Here is a 19,370-nt window from a genome sequence, read left to right on the forward strand (position 1 = left end):
CCCAGAACTGACCAGATTTAAAAATAACAACAAAACTCAGCTGTTAGCACACAGAACTCTTTTGAAGGCTATTCCTTGCTGAGCCATCTTAACAGACGTGTTAACAGGAACTTAGCTCTTCCCAAAGTTTGGCTACAGACTGAGCAGGCACTAACAGGTTTCATTATGCCCAGTTCCAGCATCCCTGTATTTTCAACTGAAACATCCACAGGGGCATTCCCTAACGCTCTCACTGATAGCGAAGTTCTCTCTCTTTTCATCTATTCCTCCTTAGCAAAAGCATTTCAAGGAGGAGAGGCTGCTCTTAAAGCAGAAACCTACTGCTAGAAAGCAAAGGGCTTCAAGGGCAGAGCTGATGTATGTATCTGAATTTAAAAAAAAACACAACCCTGCTAAGAGGAACTCTGACATAAATTAAAGGGTGATGAATACGTCCTTCCTTGTGTCAGCAGGAATCTGGCAAGTGGCATAATACTCTGTCCTTCATGCTCGGGCTGTGTTACAGACACAGCTGGGTGAGGATGTGTTTAAAGAAGCTACAGCACTCACTACATGGCAGGAAAACCCAGTGTTGGCATCCCTACCTGCCATGCACAGCAATGAAATTTATCTCATGGTGTCAGCTCTAGTATCAGCCTGTTAGAAAGCACCTACCACTATCCTCAGAGTGGTCCAGGACTGACAGCTCCAGAGCCTGTGTTTTTCCTCATCTCTCCAACTCCCCAGGCTGCCCTGCACTGCAGCGGCTCCCAGCCCTTTCATGCCAAGCAGGGGGAGCAAACCTTTCCCACCCTGCCGAGGGCAGACCCTCATTTTCCCTTTTACGCCACTTCATTGACTCCAGCGTTTTCCTCAAACCCACTTAAAACCTCTCTGCTTCGTCCTGCCTGTGGCCCCTGAGATCCTTTAGCAGGGGTGCAAAGCAGCGTGTGCTGGAGCTGTGCATGTGTCCTGTCAAAGCCAGCTCAATGTCACTGACAACGGTTATTTCACACAACATCTATCTTTCTGGCATTCCAAAACATCAACTTCAGTAAAAAGAGTGCCAACAAAGTTAATGACTATAAGCTTTCGGAAACAGACACAGTCAAGAACACATCATGTGTGAAAGCAAGTGAAAATGTGGCAGGGATTGCAATTCTGTAGCACAAGAGATGTTATTGCTTCCTTGTGCTCCCACAGAGACTCCAGGAGCTTTTTCTTACTTGCTCAAGCTATAGGACAATTGAAAATAAGGGAGCCCAGCTCCTGCTGCAGCTCCCACCTCATGTCTCTTCATGAAGCTTTGGGTTTAGATACAGTCCAATATTAACGCAAGAAGGGTCAGTAACAGCAGTGCCGTGCCACAGAAACAACAAAAAAATCCTTCTTCTCAGCCCTGAAACTCTCCGGCTGCTTCACAGCTCTTCTGGGAAATGAAGGGCCACAGTACAACCACACAAAGGGTTGGATGGGGGTGTCTAAAAAGCTTTCTGAAGGTAAGGGCACTAAACTCTGCTGTGAAGTAGCCCACAGAAGAAGTGACAGTAAGTGGAATTCAGCAGGCATCGGCTGGAGCTGGTTAAAGGACTTCCATCAAAAGTCCTAAAAATTTTCAACACTCCTTCTCCCCCTCCCCCCGCTCTCCCAGCAGAATCCTACCAAGGGAAATGATAAAGGAAGAAACTAAAATTTTCGAATGAAATGCTTCATTTCAGAGCATTCCCTGAGGAGCTGCCAAGGGCTGCTGATTTGTGCCCTTAGGAGAAAAACACGGAGTCTGCAAACCACACCACGGTCTGTAGTCCGAGACAGACACACACACACGTGTAGTCTGAGAAGGGCTGCAAGAAATCTGGTAAATTCAGTTTAATACACTTAAACTACAGAAATACATCCATGAGAGGACTTTCCACAGAAAGAGCTAAATAGCTAAAATAAACGATTTTGTGCATATAAAGCACAGGAAGGACCAGTAGCTTCCCCAGAACCGTAGCGCTAGGTCTGACCACTTTTAAATGCCTTAGGTGAAGATGCCTCCTTTAACACACATTTCTATGGTAAATTCAGTTTAATACACTTAAACTACAGAAATACATCCATGAGAGGACTTTTCACAGAAAGAGCTAAATAGCTAAAATAAACGATTTTGTGCATATAAAGCACAGGAAGGACCAGTAGCTTCCCCAGAACCGTAGCGCTAGGTCTGACCACTTTTAAAAGCCTTAGGTGAAGACGCCTCCTTTAACACACATTTCTCTAGTGTCCCAAGGGTCACTGTTGAACACCACTGTCATAGTATTTTCCATAAACTTGCATCAAGATTTCCCAGCTTTAACCTCATTAGATTATTTTAAAGCAACTTCCTGCACACTAATCCAAATAATTCAAGGCTATGCTTTACTGGCGCTGGTACACACAGCTCTCATCATCTCAACCAAAACAGACATATGCTTGAGAAATCAGTTTTCAGCTCTGACTTTTTCTGTTCTTCTCTAAACCTGTCCCGAGGTCTGTCCCTTTGCCGAGCACTGCTCCCAGCAGCGACACAGCCTTCACTGGAACTAAGGACACTGTCTGACCACTGGCTATTTCACTACTATCTTTAGAGGGGGCTGAGATTTCACTGTTGACTTTATAACTCTTTCTAGCAATTCTCTGGTTTTCATACCCTTATTTCAGTGCAGGCTCTGTATCTCTCCTTACAATCTTCTTTTCACTGCCCCATCCAGAGCAGCATCTCAGCAGGGGCCTGTGCGGTGCCGCTCAAACCCTCCTCTGCCGCTGGGATTTTTCACACTTGCTCACACAGCCAGGGGTCACTCCACAACTGCTTTAAAGAAGTCATTACAGAATTTTAATGATGCTTTTCATTTGATTTGATTTCATTTAAAGAATTAGCTTTTCAACAGACCTGCATCAGCCCTTTCCTCACAACACTAAAGCACACTTCTTGTCCCATCAAGGCTGCCTGGGCAGGGTACTGCAGCACAGTTCTCATTTTCTATGTAAATTCAAAAACCTCCCACCCCAGACCCACATTTTTCCGGCAACAAACACTGCGGGTAGTTCAGCAGGGACAGCGGGACCCCGGGTGTCAGCACAGGCTCTCCCACCTCCCAGGAGCGCTGGGTGCAGCTTGGTGACTCAGGCTTCTCCCTTAGACATGGGTTAGCTGGTAAACTGCTATTAAGAATTGGCTACAAAAGTGATTCTTAAGTGTTTGCTCTACACTTCTATGTATGTATTTAATTTATATACATTTATATAATGTACAACAGTCAGGATAAGATCTCCAAGTGACAGAAATTAAAAGCTTCACATCTAATTCTGTATTACAGTGCTTCTCAACACAGGTGTGTAAAGAGAACTCCTGCTGGCATCTGTACACTTATTGTGCGACAAGGTAAAGAAAAGGCAGAAAGAGGAGAAGCACGTCGCAGAAATCCTGCTGCTGGAAAGTCATTACACACAACCTCACAATGGGACAAGGAAAAAAACAGACAAGAAACCACGCAGGCACTCACTTCTAGTTTTAGGCTTTTTATGTTGCTCCAAATAGAACTGGCCACCACACTCTCCACAGGGAACACGCAGCAAGGACTCTTAAAAGACCATGCAGATATTCCCACCAACATGGGAATGACCAGACCTGCTGAGGGGTAATACAGGATCAACTCAACTCACAGCCAACAGAGAAAATTTAAATAACTTTCCAGGACAAAAAAGGCAGAATCTACCATTAGCTGTATGGAAGGCCATTTTTCCCTAGCAGAAAAAGTTATATTTATTATTTCTTATTATTTTTCAGCGGGCTGCCAAGCCAAATCTCACTGAAAACAAAGCAAAGGGAAAAAACAGCAGCTGAAAGGGAGCAAGGAGGAGCTCCTGACCCTGGCAATTCCAAGGGGGCTGCAGGAGTGGAAGTAGCAACCAGAAAAACCTTACTGAGAACAGAATAAAAATTCGCTGGCTTAAAAGGAAAATGAGAATGAAACCAAAGTAAAGCACCACAGAATACATTCTCCATCAGGGCTAACAATAGGCACATTAAAGCCCCAAACCAGAAATATTTTCTTTTCCTGTGCAAACCAGGATGTGGTATTGCAGTCAGCGATCGCTCACCTTCGTCTCCTCAGGCTACTACTGACACAAAAACCAAAATAAGCTGTTGTCTTTCTAAACCAAACTGAGCGCTCTGCAAACATCCGCAGGGATGGGGAGGACACTGCCAGCCAAGTTACACGGCCCCTGTCGCCTGGGTGGGACCAGGCCTCTCCGCAGAAGACACCCTGGGGATGTCCAGCCTCACCCCACCTCACACAGGGGACCAGGGACCGTGGGGAGGACGCTTCCAGCCCCCCACCACCCGCATCTGAGCACTGGATGGAAGCGAATCCCCAGGAAAACTCCACATGTAATTATCTCTTGGCTGATAAACATCTAAGTGAATTTAATTTAAACTCTGCCGGAGTTTAGGTGGGGGGTGATGGAATTTTTTGGGTTTGGGGACTTTTTTTAAGTAGTCATGTGTGCTTTCTCTTGTGGCTTACTTCAAATACTTTAATTTCTAGCTCTGATTTCTGTTCCTGCATCCATAACTCTGCTTTCTGAGCTATGACACAAACTACACAGTAGATGACCTGACCAACACCAAGGTTAAAATGTGTGCTTCTCCATCTTATCTAAGTGGCAACTCTCAAGCTCTTTCTTGCTAATTTATAAGAAACCTGTACCAAAATAATTCTTTCTTATTTTGCCTATATTTTGTACCCCTCTGGAGAGTACCAGTCTGCCCTTAGCTTCCACCTCCACAGCTGAATCCGACACAGGCACCCACCAGTAACCTTTTCAGAGCAATAGCATTTCTATCACATCTCAGAATTCGGATGCGTCTTACCAGATCTGGTCCCAAATTTGGCAATATATTTCAACCTTCAAGTGACATTCAAGCAAGGGATGCAGGAAACAGATTTTCAATTAAAAAAAACACATTTAATCTCTCACTCTAGTGTTGGAGACTATTCACAGGTAAGTAAATTCTGGAATTCAGCTATAGTTTTCTCTAAATTTACACTTAGACTGCTTTTCTTCATGTAGGCACACAGACTTGGGCAATACTGAACATCAAACCTCCAGAACTGGAAGGCAGAGGAATGAACTTTTAGGATTTATCAAAATAAAACAGGCCATTAAAAACTCATTCTTCTGGAGGAAGCATTTAGCTGACTCTTCCCTCCAAATGGCATAACCGGATTACTCTAGGCTAAAATAATCAGCACAGTAACACCAAGATGACACTGTGACACCAAGATCTAAGGTAGAAGAAAAAAATCCCAGAGACTCTTCCACCTAATAAGGAAAGCAGGTTAAATGACATATAAAGATTGCAGCATAAAGAGTGACAGAGTAAAGGAGAAGCAGCCTGAGGCAGATGTCAGCCAGCATGACTCCGCAGGCGACAAAAGCCCTGCCAGTAAGGCGGCTCCCAGCCCTCATCAGGAGGGGATGTCAGCCCACCCTCCTTGCAATGGAAAGGGAAGAGAGGAGCAGCCAGACTCATCTCTTTGGTGCATACAAGTCTCGTCTTATTTGTGCGTTCTGAAGTGCGAAGCAATGTGTTTTACTAATGTGCAAGATTTCAGACTTCATTGCTGCAGCAGGCAAGGTCCAGATACCAGAAGTCCAGCTTAAGTTGTTGCAGGTGCCTAATTTAGAAGAGGGTGGGAGAACCGGATTTTCATTCATATATTTCATTACAATTATAGTGAAACCCAGAAATAATTAATTCATAAAACCTTGGTTTTATCTTTTGCAGAAAGATTTATTGAAGATGGAAGATAACGCTCTCTTCTCCCTAATTTATTCCCAATTTCTTATTACAGAAAAATTTAGTGGCATTATATAGTATTGGACAGATACCACGCCTGGAGAAAAAAATTAAGGTAAGCACTTGACACAGACTAGAAAACTCCATAACGAAGGCTTCTTGATAGACAAGCATTTCTCAACATCATTTTACCATCTTGTTCTAGCAAGGTGACAAGAAGAAGGGGCATTTCTCCAATGCCCAGGCTGACCCCACATCCCACCACTGTGGTGTCCTGCAGCAGAGCACCAGCGTTACAACTTACCTTTGCCTCCTCACGGTTCAACCCGGCTTCTCATCCCACCTTTTTCTGGTTATTAGCAGTTTAGCTCTGCTCTCCAGATTTAGCCTGGATGTTTCTTGCTCAACATCAGGATGCTTAACCGGGGATGGCCCCTGGGCTGCCATACAGGAACATCCCATACACAACCCTCTTTGACTCCTACACACAGTGTCCTCGGGTGTCAGGTGAAGGGCCACCAAGGGTGAAGTGCAGTAAGTAGCTGCAGCTATAAATGCGTTCTCACCACAGATTTCCTAAGGTAAAACTACCATTTTGTCTGACAACCTCAGAGCCCTCGCTGATGCCAGACGTCTGCAGTGTCTGTGGCCGTCACCAGAGAAGATGCACACACTGGACCTCGAAGAAGGGATGTGGGCAGAACCATTCACTCAGCCTTCCTGAAACTTCCCTCTTAGATGAGCACAGAACTTCCTTTATTTTCCTTTTTCCCTTGACAGGTAACAGGTTTTTCATTATGATGAAAGAGTCCTGGTTTATAATTACACTGATTATGCAAATCAAAGAACATATTTCAAGCTAATAACACTCCTGGGACTTCACATCTGTACTGCTTTAACAAAGGAACCGTAACACCAGAGCAATCCACTACTGGAAAAACCTAAAGAGATTTTCTACCAGTTAGACAATTATCCCACTAAAGCCATTTCAGTTTGTTCCTTTCAGATTACCTGCTTCTGAGTGAGTCACTGTCTTGGGGACTCTCTCCCAAGAACAAAGAGGAAGACAGCAGATCTGCAATTCCCAGAATTGTTTATGTGGTGAGAAGGGAGGGGTAAAAAAAAAAGCATTACACTGCCCACCTCGCAGTGATTTAAAAGACTATTCTACACAAAGGAAACAGTCCCTAAAAGCAAGATTCCAGCCTTCATTTAAAATTGTGTCATTAAAAAAGGCGTCATGTGTTTCGTTTCTCCTTCTACTAGAAGCTTATTAATTTTTTTTGCTAATGACAAAAGCAGCATGCAAGACTCTCTCACATTGCTCAGCTGATGCCTGTGTGAATCTTCTTAATGGCATACATTACAATGAGTAAACTCTCATTTAACCAATAAGGAGAGTAAAAATAATCCTTCAATAAAGATTTAATGACAATATAATACATCTCCAACAGTGTCCAAACCAGCCAGCTTTCTTTTTGAATCTTGAATTGGTTTATTAGTTTTAGTAAACCAATAATTAGCCTCTGCTCATTTAAAGTCTATTTAGGTACTAAAAAAAGAAGGTAAATCTGAGCTCCAATTTTTTGCTATGGAACTGAGCTTTGCAGGAGAGAAGCAGCTGTTCTGTGTTACCACAAGGTGCTGTCACTCCATACTGTAGATGTTAGGAAAATTCAACTTCATTACTGAAGAGCATAATGAGGATTTTTACACTGACACACTATTTTGGCAGCAGAGCTCCACATGGCAAAATACAGAACAACTTCACAACGTGTATTTCCAGTAGTTCGCAATAATCATTAAAGGAGAACATATTCCAGCTCTTAGTGCTGCTTCGTAACTCCCTGCTGAAGTTCACTGCCTTTACAGAAAATGATGAAGCCTTTGAGGCTGGAAGGGGTGTCCGAGGATCCTCCAGGCCAACCCCTCTGCTCAAAGCAGGGGCCAGAGAGCAGGCTGCTCAGGACTGGCTTTGGCTGTCTCCAAGGACAGACACACATATAACGGTATGACATCTACAATAATAAAGGACATTTTTTCCTTCCTGTTTAATACAAATGTAATGAAAGAACAATGTAAATTATTCTCTCTCAATATAGAAGCGCTCTATTGAGAAAGGGAAAGAAAACAGTTTATTTCTGCCTGATGATGTTGAGCACAGGCAGGAACTGGAGAGGAGTGACCAGGTCAGTGCGGTACAGACTGTGCTGCACGCTGGAAGATGGAGCTGGGCCACAACAGCAGCCACAGCTTAGAGAAGCCTTTCAGAGCCTGTACAGCACTCAGAGGCTCAAAGGGAAAGCGTTCTTAGTTCTGTGCCCTGTCCTCACGCCTGTACCTCCAGCAAAGCAACCCCCATGGCTACTGCAAAGCCATCGCAGCTGAAGCCTTAGAGTGTCCAGAGCCTCAGAGCCTGGACACAACTTTTGGGAGACTTTGGGCAGCCAACAACGATGACCAAAGGTCCATGTTCCACTGCACTGGTTTCTCAGCGAACTACAAAGCCCAATCCTTACCACCACCTCTGTGGCCCCAGGCTCTGCACACCACATCCACCAGAGACAACTCTGATGGGTTATTCCATGGGCGCTTTACTCTGGGTGCTCCCCACATCCAACCCCATGTCGCTTCCAACTCCAAGGGGATTTGCGAGCACATTCTGTGCCTTGCAGATGGAGCAACCGAGAGCAAAGCACTATTTCCCTTTCACTACCATCTCTTTAGCCTAGATCAACACTTCACTCTGCGACCCACAGCCTCTAAGGACTAAAGCCAGAGCAAGAAAAAGAACCTGGAAAGGTTAAAGGTGTTCCATGGAAACAACACACAGACAAATAAATGGGAAGAGACTGAAAACCACTGAACTGACTCCAGCATTTTAGGTCCCAGAGCAGACGCAGGGTACTATAAAGCATCCTTTATATTTATCTCAGCCTGGCAAGCTCCAAAGAAAGTAACAGGCTCAAAGGCCTGTAACAGACTACAGAGAAAAGCTGCAGTAAAAGGAACTACTATTAGTTTCCCCAACAAAACTCCAGTTAATTTATTGTATCTGTAGCAAGCATTTAATCTCTCCTGTTCTCTGTAACTGCACTTTTATCCAATCAGTAACTACAAGATGTGAAACCAAGGACATTTTGTAAGCACCTAGGTAATTATTCTGGACAACAATGACTGCTAAATCTTCATTCTAAAGAAAAAACGTATCACGCTTCATCTCAAAACTGCATCACAACTCTGCCAGTAATGATTGAGTGATGAAGAAGCTCAAGATTAACACAAACAGGTAACATTTTTCAGAATCAGATTATTAACCCCAAATATACATTCAAGTTAAAACTTTGAAAATAGTATACATTTTCTCTTGCTTAGGTGATAGCTTCCAATCCTGAAATAAACTAATGAAGAGTTTGGTCTATCATTACATGAAATGTAACTGGCAACTAGCATTTCCAAATATAAATGTATAGCTAGTAAGGATAATTATAAACCACGTTACTTGCACAGGACACATCTGAAGATCTGTGTTTAAAATTATATTGCATAAAATAGCATTTACTGTATTGCAGTCACTATTTCAATAATTACTGGTTTTCATGAAATTTCTGCATCATTATTCCATATTGTCCTTTTATTGATGAAGAACACTCAACTCATACAATGTATGCTTGCTGGCAAAGCTGCATTGTTAAGGAGAAAGGATGACTGGAAATAATGGAGGGATTTAAAAGTAAAAGTTGTGGGAAATAAGCTAAGTTTTGCTTCAGCTAATTGATGTATCATTGTTAGTGTGATAGTACTAACAAACAAGTCTTAGTAATAGTAGAGTCTAATAAATTGTATCCAATTAATCCCCAAAAATGTCCTTGGTCTGTCAAGGGATCCTTGTTGGCAGAGCGTTATCTAGGTGACGAGAAACAAACTGACACATGGCCTTCAACACAAAAACCCAAAGGGTAGGGGAGTATCAATAAGGCCAAAGAAACCAGAGTGTTAAAACTGCCAAGTAGATGGTAACAAAGACTGTGAAATAACGTGTAGCATAATCAACTAATCAAAGGCGTGTTTAGGATAATGATTTCGTAGAATAGGTGTGTGTGTGCCTTATATGGGAAAAAGTGCAAAATAAACCTGTAATAGGTCAAGCGGTGGGGAAGAATGTGAGCTCCAACTTCTCAGCCAATGAGAAGGGAGACAGAGACTCAAGCGGCCGGGATAAAGGTATAAAATACCTGAAAGATAAAAGATCACCACCCGATTCAGTGCTGTTTCGTATTAATAAATTATTTTTTTTAACCTTTGCTTCGGTGACTTTGTCCTCTTTAAATTCTAAGATGTGAGTCGGTGTTTCTCACAAAGTGATTACAGAAATTTAGAAGCTATTAAGAAAAATGCAAAGAATTTTCGTTGTAGAGGAAAACCAGTAAAAAAAGAGATCATTACAAGATTATTTCAGATAATGAATGACTCTTGTAATGAATTTATAACTCTAAGCTCTTACAATCATTAACAGTTAAAGTATAATTTATTTATAACATCACACTTGTATCAGTTCCTTAGAATGGGCAATGGATGAATTTTTGGGTTGGGTTTTCTCAGATCTGAAGTGCATAGGCTTCATCTGGCCTTAACTGCTGCAAACATCACATTGCAAGGAGATGGATGAGGCACCTTTTAGAGCAATATCTTTCACGCCTGAAGTGAGGACCTGAGTTATCATCAACCAATAAACAATAAAATAGCAATACTAGTACATCTCCAAATTCCCTGCTACTCTTTCTGCTTCCTTGGCAGCACACTGCTCAGCAACACTGAGAGCCCTGCAAAGCCCTTCCAAAAAAAAACCCAACCCCCAAAAAAACCTGCAAAAGCCCCAAAGCACACATGAATTGCCAGGGAGTTGTATGTTTGCCACAGACCACCTCACTCCACTGCGTGACTGCCATGGACTGGCTGCAGCCACATACCCCCCCTGCTCCAGGGCACAAGATCTCCCTCTGTGTATGATGAGCAACCCCCCAAAATACACCATGACTGTCACTAAACAAAGTTGAGTGCTCAGAAGGTGCCTTAAGCCATGTTGTCCTGCTCATAAATAAACTGTGGCTAATAAGGAACGGAGCTTAGGTGGCATCCCCTCTATACCCAAATGTGGCATTCATAAATATATGCAAAGGTTGCATTGGCCAAGTCTGCCCGCCTCCCTCCTTAGGAAGTGACAGTTCTCCTTGGAGATGCCCAGAGAGAGAACCTGCAGCCACAGGGATCCCGAGGTGATGCCAAGGTACAGCCAGCGTGCCCAGCCCAGCCTCAACCCTTCTGCCACTGCTCCCTCAGCCAGGGCCACCGCTCCTGTCCCCTCACCACACCGCCTCTCCTCTGGCACCCCAGGAACCAGCCCTCATCTCCAGGTTCCCCTTGCTGATGCTGGGCTCTCAAAATGGAAAAACTCAGGTCAGGTTTTATTATGGACTGTGGCGGAGGAAAAATCATAGCCATAAAGCAATCGCTTAGAGGTGTTTTTTTATTTAAAAGCTGATTTGTGCTAATGATCAGGGAGAATTCTGTATTTTGTTCATTGCAAGATGCATGGTTGCTAACAAAACAACCAGAATAAAACTAGAGAGAAATGGGAAAAATTCTAGTTAATCTCTCCATTTTTCTGGTCACAGATCAGAGGGAATTTCTCCTTTCTCACCATGGCACACCTCCGCCTGGCCAGATACAGGAATGCAACTTCTCCAGGCTTATTTCCCTAACCAGAACCTAGGAAAATCATTCTCTGCCTGAACAGACACTTCTTCCTCTCCCCTAAGCAGCCAGTTTGAGATTCTCAGAGGCACAAAAAAGCAACACCACATTCATCTTCCATTTCCAGAAACAAGGAGATGTATTTTATTAAAGAAAAGCATGACTGGCTTAAGCGCAACAAACATTAGGTGTGTTAATGAGCGGTTCTTTTTGCATTGACAAATTTAATTTAGTGGACACCCAACACATGTTTCAGCAAACTTAGAATTCTGTATATGTAATTTAAAAACATTAAATAAAAATAATTGAACACCAGAGTGCATAGCACACAAAATACATGCAGTTTTCAAAATACGTGACCCAACCAGAGATGTTCCCCAAATACCTCGGGTCTCATTTGGTGGTGGAGTTACAATGGTTAGATTACAGCTAAATCAATTAATTCATTCTAGCCATGAAAATGATATAAACTTTTTCATGTCAACTAAAATTCAATTTACCACATATCCTAAACTGTATTATATGCTGGGGCTCCTCATTCTTCTCTAGAACAAGATGTAGTTTATTTCAAAACATTTTCAGAACTACAAACATTAGAGCTGGAACCATAACTACACTTTAGTTTCTTTGAACACAGAACTTAAATTATAAGTACATTTAACAGCATAAAACCCTAATCCACTCAGCAATCTGTTGGAAATACAGCTGGTAATGTTAAATTAAAATTACTGGGCTTCAGTATTTGAAAAAAAAAAAATAAATTTAAACATTATAAAAAAAATCCCCTGAAAGGCAGATTGCAGGATTCATAATGAGTGTATATGAAGTGACAAAGGCTGCCAAATTAAGTAGTTTTGGTGTTCGGAGAGGATGCAAACAAGTCTATTAAGAGCCACCACCACCTGGGCATCAGGGCCTGGAAGCAGTGGGACACAGACCACACTGCAAGACCATCGTTACCATTATTACTTGCACCCTGCCATAGATGTTCAATGGCCTTTGACAGACAGATAAAAGACTAGAAAGCCCTGCCCTTGGGAATCAAACCCTACCAGGACAGATCAAAGCTCTGTGAGCAGCACTTGCACAAGCCTTCTTGAGCAAGCCCAACCACACCACGGACACATTGCGATCCACCCCTTGGGTACACCTGCGGCAGTGAGCACAGCGGGGACTGCTGGGATGCTCAGTCCTACCTTGTTTGCCTCACTGTGTGCCACAAAGAACTTGGGCTGTGCTGGGGAGAGAAGAACGGACCCCCAGAGAAAGACACATGGTCCTCCCTGCCACCTGGGGAGTACCAGGTCTGTAGCAATGGCAGGGAGAATTTGGAGTGAAGAGGTCTAGAAATTTATTCTGGCTTGAATCAAAGGTCAGTTTTTCCCCCATGACTATTTTTTCCTTATTTGTTGAAGGAAAGAGACCACTAAGTTGGGAACCCTCTGGAATAAGCAGATGACGCATTGGAAACTCTCGGAGGCTACAATGACAACCATGATGTCCAACTGTTACTAACTGTGAGTTACAGCCAGGTATTAAACTGAGGAGAAGGAGGGTCACCCTTTGTCTAACAGCGGGCACAAGTAGGCAAGAACCAGCAACAACACAGAACCATAGAATTGTCTAGGTTGGAAGGGACCTTTAACATCATCTAGTCCAACCATCAACCTAACTCTGATAAAAAGCCAAAAGAAAACCACACAAAAAACGCCCCATGTCACTAACCCATGTCTCTAAGCACTATGTTAACCCGCCCTTTGAACACCTCCAGGGATGGTGCCTCAACCACTTCCCTGGGCAGCCCTTTCCAATGCTTGATAACCCTTTCCGTGTAAAAATTTTTCCTAATACCCAATCTGAACCTCAACATGAAATAATCTGCTCCTGTTTAACCTTCCTTGATGGCTTTTATTTTCTCTTGCAAGATGGCTGTAGAAATTAGTATCTTAGTTTGCGTGCGGGTGGCACTTTGCACCACTTCCAGAGATGCAGACTCACCCCAGTGTGGTACCAGCCATTCAGCAGTGAAGATAATTTTTTCATTCCATTTTTATTTCACCTGACATTGCATCCTAAGGTGGGTATCAGCACTAAGTGTTTCAGAAGCCGGGAAGTAATGGGAAGAAAAGCCTGTAAACATTTCACACCAAGAAAAACAACTGTCTTCCTTCCTTCCCCTCTGCCACTGTCCCCAGGCGGGAGGCACCAGTCCCAGCGTAACTCAGGTTAACTCTGCACCCCCAGTTACTGCAGCTTCGCAAATTACTGCCTGCCATCACCGCCTGGGTGAGCACGGAGAACCAGAAACCTCAAACTGACACATTTTATCTCAAAATTGGGGCAGGCTAACAGCTTGCACATTAAGCACTGAGGATCTGAGCTGATAGATGGTAACTCACTGTTCTCCAATAATTTGATCATAAACAGTCGCATTCGTGGATTATAAAAAGGTTAAAATTCTTATTTTGGTTCAGCACATCCCTTAATTTAGAACAAATGAAAAAGAACAGAAAATAAAAAAACCCAAACAACCCAACACCCCCCCCCCCCAAACCCCCCCCAAACTTCAATAGAAGTGCATCGAAGGCCAGTACCGGTCCCTTAACTACTTCAATCCAATTAACATTTTCAGGCTACCTGAGAACAGATTCAGGGTCTAACAGCACAAAAGGATTCTGTATCTTGCACTGCAGAAGCCACATTTAATCTTCTTTTCTCATTTGGCTCAGAGGGTAAAATTGGGAGGGAGGAGTGGAAATCATTCCTGTACATTTTTCAAATGTTCTCTTTTCCAATAAAAATGAGAATCTCTTTTAAGAACTTAACAGAGAGAAGTCTTACTAAGCGAAAATAAAATTCCCATAAGCAGCACTCATCCACAATCAGAAGAGAATCAACATTTCACCATTTTTGAATCTGCTTTACTCTGTAGGTGCTTGGATACAGCAGCAGATCAGATGAAGCACGACAACGTAGCAAGGTGGCTTGGCAGAAAGGTATTCCTAAATAATTCAGGCACTAGTCTTTTCTGTTAAACTATAAAGGGTAATGGTAAAATTGGTTTAAAGACCTTGTCTATGTCGCACAACCATTCACATGCATTTCTTAGATGAATAAACTTTTGAAGTTATTATTATGTTAGAAAATATGTCTCAGGTGAGGATGTATTCACTAGCTATGAAGCAGCACAACATGGTATTTATAATGCAAGACCTGATTTTATATGTGCATTGGGGGTTGGACTAGATGACCTCCAGAGGTTCCTTCCAACCCGAAATCATTCGATGGTTCTGTGATTCTCCTCCTCTCTCACAATCAGAATAAATCTGTGCGCTGGATTCATTGCTTGTTCCCATAGCTTAAATACCATCTGTGCACACAACCGTCCCCCAGCCTGACAGACATCAAGTCCCAAACTTGTACTACGATGCAGTGTCCTTCAGCACAGCTCTGAGCACCTGGCCAGCACCTCTCCTGTAGCACAAAACCACGAGCGCAACTGCTGAGATCAGTGACACTTCTGAGGACTGCAAGTCAGGCCAAGCTTTAATTAGCTTGTTTTGGTTTGTTTATTTTTACAGAAGCACATGATGAATTTTTCTTTTGTCTTTTAATATCAAGAAAGAAATAGGCTAGTATTCATATTTGCTATGGGTAATTATCTCAAAAAGCTAAGCTCATCTGTCTGCCCAGTGCTTTCAAAGGTAGACAGACAAATTATAGCAGATAGTATCAGTACCATTCACAATGCCATATTTTGCAGAAGCTATTTATTCCTCACTTTGTCCTTAACAATGCTTTAAACCAATTGCTGATTTGTCTGGATAATTAACATCCAAAATCCAATTCTTCACAGATGAATTGGAGCGAGTTTGAACACCAGAGAATGCAGCTATTCATCAGCAGACAGTCCTCACAGGGTGGACAATGGCTTAAATTTTACCGCATATTGAAGATGATGTAATTGTCAAGCTTGAAAGGAATGTAATCTATAACAGCAAATAAAGTATTAATAGTGGTGTAATCAGTGAATGATAAACAAGAAAGCAGTATTTTACCATTGCATGGAACAACAGTACTGATTTGCAAAACCCAGTTGCCTACACTATGCACAGCTGTGTTGAGAAACAGTAAGTACTTTGGTGGAAAGCTCATTATGAAGGGAGCTGCACAGTCCAGGGCTTGATGAAACCATATGAAATCTGGTATCCTTAGGTGGCTATCGTTAGTCCACTCACTGGTATCAGTCTAATTCTCATTATTACTATTACAAGTAAACTTGTGGCAGAAGTTATTTTTAACTCCTCTCTCCAAAAGATACATGATCATCTGAACTCTCCCTATGTTTTGACTTACCTCATCAAAATTTTAACCCATAAACTCAACAGATCTGCCAGCATGGAACCCATTTTGGGCTAATGCAATCATGCAATTTGCAGCCAGTAGCCCTGTAATAGCCACTAGCTATCCCTGCTGGTGGAAAAATGTTTCAACTACTGCAGGTCTTGTCTAAGATACTCCTTTTGTTGAAGGTAAACTATAGAGAAAGCTCTTTAGTCAGTTTCCCAGTACATAAGGATGAAGAAAAAACCCCCAAGATTTTCCCTACTTTGAAATATTCTCTTAGTCTCCTCTCACCCAACCTTAGCATAAAAACGAACATTCATCCAAACTGCTGTATTTTGGGCACACATGGGACAAGTGCAGGTATAAATGTGGATGTAACAGTTAGGTAATTTAGCTGTCAACTGAATACTTAAGGGCACCAGATTGTCAGATTCTGTTTCTACTTTTTTAAAATAATAATAGAAAAAAAGTTAACAAAATACTGACATCAGAATATCCTGCTCAGAACAGGCACAAGAGACCACTGCTCAGAAAATGCATATGGTAGAAATGACTTATTTTCATGTAAAGGACAGAACAATCTTTCAAATCAAGATTACAGATATTTTCTCAAAGCTTGTTGTTTCAAGAGCACTAGATACAGCTACATTTGAATTTTGTGAACATTTTGTCTCTCTCAATTGCAAAGATGCCACCATTTAATCTAACCAGCAATGCCCCTGTCTTGATCTACCCATGCTAAAAATCATCGCCAAACAAAATTATTATGAAGTAGGAAGACATTAAAGTTCCATTGTATACAGCAAAGTATATGCTATCTATTTTTACGTTAACATTTTAAAAAGCGTGTAATTCCATTTCCCTGGAAATACAAGAAACGAGAAGAAAATACCATATTAATGAGAATGTTTGCCTGCCTTTTCTTGATCTTTAAAGGTTACCTTTCGAATCATGAGAGTAGGGGGCATGGGGTTCATACCTAAACTAAAGCTGCTTCTCATTTCCTACGGACATTGATGATAATAGTGTAGTTTGAGCAATTCTCAACAATGCCAAGCAGAAAACCCAATTCATCCCCAAATACAGATAACCCCCTCCTGAAGCAGACAGAAAACTAATCAGAAACATCAAGTCCAGTGATAAGAAAAATAAAGGTTAATTACCGAGAGTTATTTTCACTGAATGACAACTCACAAATTCTAGAACCATGACCAAAGGCATGAAATAATTCTATTTCCAGAAGTGAATCACAGAATCACAGAACTGCCTCAGCTGGAAGGATCTTTCAGATTGAGTCCAACTGTCAACGTAATGCTGACAAAACCACCACTAAACCATATCACTAAGCAGCGACATCTTACCCTTTCGGAAATATGGTCACTTTATTGATATCACTAAGCAGCGACATTTTACCCTTTCGGAAATATGGTCACTTTATTGTTAGAGCAGCAAGAGTTTCAGTGTCCCCTACTCATCCCCACCCTACTTTTCCCATGTAAATACAGACACTAACCATAAAAGAGCCCTATTAACATAGCATTTTCAGTAAGCTTTATTCAGTGGATTCTTCTCCAAACCCCTGACACCCAGCCCTTCGCACAACGCTATTAAAAATTCCATGCTAATCCAACTTCTTTTCTTTTCCAGCCACGTTAGCACGGCTGTGCTTGGAGGAAAGCCTCCCTGAGCAGACGTGTTTCACACAGGTCCAGTTCGCAGGCCAGCAGGGTCAGACCTAGCTCCTAGGGGTACATCTGGCCCAGAGCAGAAAGAGTACACAACAGACCAGAGATGGCTCTTGCAGACCTTGCTCAGGATGCAAATGGAAGTTTTTCAAGCCTGAATGTGGACACAGCCAGACGCATGCCGTGGATTTCAGGGGGGCTGCTCACAGGACTACAGTTACAATTACTACTATGGAAACACTCACCCACAGTTTTCAAAGCCAGGACTACCCATATGGTTGAAAAGTGGTTTATGGGTGAGAGCCCTGCAGAAAGTCAGTAAGATGTTGAATTTTGTAAGCATTACCTCAGAAAAGACAACAAATTACCCATATTTAATCTTCAAAACTTCTACTAATATTAGGAAGTCAGCTCCAACTTGGGCTGTAGGACTGACAGAAGACACAAGTAATGGTTCTAGAAAGCCCATTTAGAGACCCATTGCACACCTCACCTCTTGCAAAGCAATAGAAATACAACTAAGAACAGAAACACAAAAGGAAGTACAATTAGAAACTCAAAATCTAGTGTTAACACAAGACACTCTCCAGTCTCTACTACCAAGATAAAAACCACCAGCTGTCAGTAATGTTCAGTCCTTCTCTAGTCTCAGTCCTCCATGACCTAAATATTCACTGATTAGTACTTCTGTGCATTTAACTCTTTAAGGGCCCAGTCCTGAAGCACTTCATATTTCTCCATCCAGGCTGCTCTGAGGGAACACAGGAGCCCTGGGCACCTCCTTGGAAGGGAGAACTCAACACCTGGCAGGATCAGCACGGGAGCTCCACCAGCCCTCTGTGTGTCTTAGCCATTCCCATGCCAGTGTATCAAGCTAATGGCAATTGCCCTTCATTCTGCTCCTTACGGCAACACTTCCAAAAAAGAACACTTTACTAAACCAGACCAAACATTCAATAGCAGAGAAAAATGGTAAAACCTGTGCTAAAGGACAGAATTTAACACAGGTCCAAGATACAGATGGACTAATGGTGCAGGTTTATAGTACGCTTAACCTTCTCCAGCTGAAGGAGTCCTCCTGCCCCGCTCCCTCAACCACAGCCACGGTATCATTCTTGTTGAGAAGGCTTTTGTCAGTCAATAAATCGGCACAACCTTGAATTGATTCAGCTCATCCCATGTATGGGGACCTGGTGTGACAGCAGGATGCCCTTTGGCTGGGAGCCAAACCTGCTTCGACAGGTCCCGTGCTCTGCAAAACCCTGGGAATGACACGGTCTACAGCCACTCAGCTGGCCAGCGAGCAGAAGTCCTGCATCTCAATTATTTTTGCCTAATGGCATGGGAAAGAATATGGAAACCTCTTGTTCGGCAACAAAATACTTTTAGGGGAATCAGCAGTACAGAAAGAAGTATCCAAAAATTGATACTTTTCTTTCTTCTTAGAAACAAAGTCACCTTTACAAGCAAAGTGACCACAGTTTCATTCTCCCAACTTCTCAGACCATGGCATTTTGGCCAGTCATTCAGTAAATTTAACTCAAATGAAAATCAGCTTGTCTTTGATAACCAAAGAGGTCGAGACCTCTAGATTTTTCAGTGAAGCATTTTTTCCAGACCTCTATAATTTTTGTGGCAAGGGTTTTTTAATGTCATATCTGCATTTATAGGGAAAATGAAACCTGAGCTGATCCCATGCTTAAGTGAAAATGCTTAATTTTGGTTTCCTGTTGGAACTTGCAAATGCAGAAATTTTTTTTATTTTTTTTTGGGGG

At 42.4% G+C, this 19,370-nt stretch overlaps 1 protein-coding gene across 3 annotated transcripts in view; it reads right to left on the reverse strand.

Moving 5' to 3' along the window:
* FGD3 (FYVE, RhoGEF and PH domain containing 3) overlaps positions 1-19,370 on the reverse strand; it is an 83,142-nt gene that overhangs the window by 60,001 nt on the left and 3,771 nt on the right. Inside the window, exon 1 of one of the 3 annotated variants that reach the window (XM_014951551.1) lies at positions 2,651-2,665. The exons of the other annotated variants lie outside the window; for them this stretch is intronic. The gene's annotated coding sequence lies outside the window, so the exon portion shown is untranslated. Of the gene's footprint in view, positions 1-2,650; positions 2,666-19,370 lie in introns of those variants that run through there. 3 annotated transcript variants of the gene reach the window in all.

Source organism: Calidris pugnax, unplaced genomic scaffold (assembly GCF_001431845.1).
Source record: "Calidris pugnax isolate Ruff unplaced genomic scaffold, ASM143184v1 scaffold203, whole genome shotgun sequence".
NCBI lineage: Eukaryota > Metazoa > Chordata > Aves > Charadriiformes > Scolopacidae > Calidris > Calidris pugnax.